Source organism: Hippoglossus hippoglossus, chromosome 17 (genome assembly GCF_009819705.1).
Source record: "Hippoglossus hippoglossus isolate fHipHip1 chromosome 17, fHipHip1.pri, whole genome shotgun sequence".
In the NCBI taxonomy this organism is placed as follows: domain Eukaryota; kingdom Metazoa; phylum Chordata; class Actinopteri; order Pleuronectiformes; family Pleuronectidae; genus Hippoglossus; species Hippoglossus hippoglossus.
Genome location: NC_047167.1, coordinates 831,065 through 831,773, shown reverse-complemented (window position 1 = coordinate 831,773; position 709 = coordinate 831,065).

Genomic DNA, 709 nt, shown 5'->3' with positions numbered 1-709 from the left:
TGAACTTTGAGTAGTACCATATAATGAGATCACAGGGTAAAGAGAGTAAAGTATTTAAGGTGGCTGGGGCATCTTAACAGGACATTAAAATATATCAAAGTGCTACACTGTGTAAGACAAGTTCTGGAAGACCAAAAATACTAGTTGCAGGTATGCTGGACAGTAAAGACTAACCCAACATGCCTGCAGAGGAGCTGCAGGGGGATCAGCTAACAGGAGTGGCACCATTCATGGTTGACACAAGAGTCGTCAGAGGGAAGTCTCACCTGTGACATCATCACTAATGTAAACCTCTGAAGTCTGCAAAGTAACAGTTATAAATAAACTTCGTGGAATAACAATATGAGTGCTATGCATTGCGCCTAGTAGTGCTCGCACCGCTAGGCACCCATAATAAATCCTATCTCAGGAAACACTGAGATGATGACTGTAGATACAAAAAAAAAAGGTATATCCACCTCATTAAGGATTACTTTCTTTACTTTCTTCACTTGAAGTGTACTGCACTTGGTTTCAATAGCAGTTTCATAATATGCTGCAAACAAGCAAAGAAGGTTTCCAGGGGTAACATTTGATCTCATATTAAATAATCTGTACTTATGTGTTGATGTTGATGTGACTGGCTTGTGCGTCTTTAATGTGAATGCGCTCTCGGCTGGTTGAGTAAAGTGGAGCTGTCTGAGCCAGTTGCTAACCAACTTTATGAAAC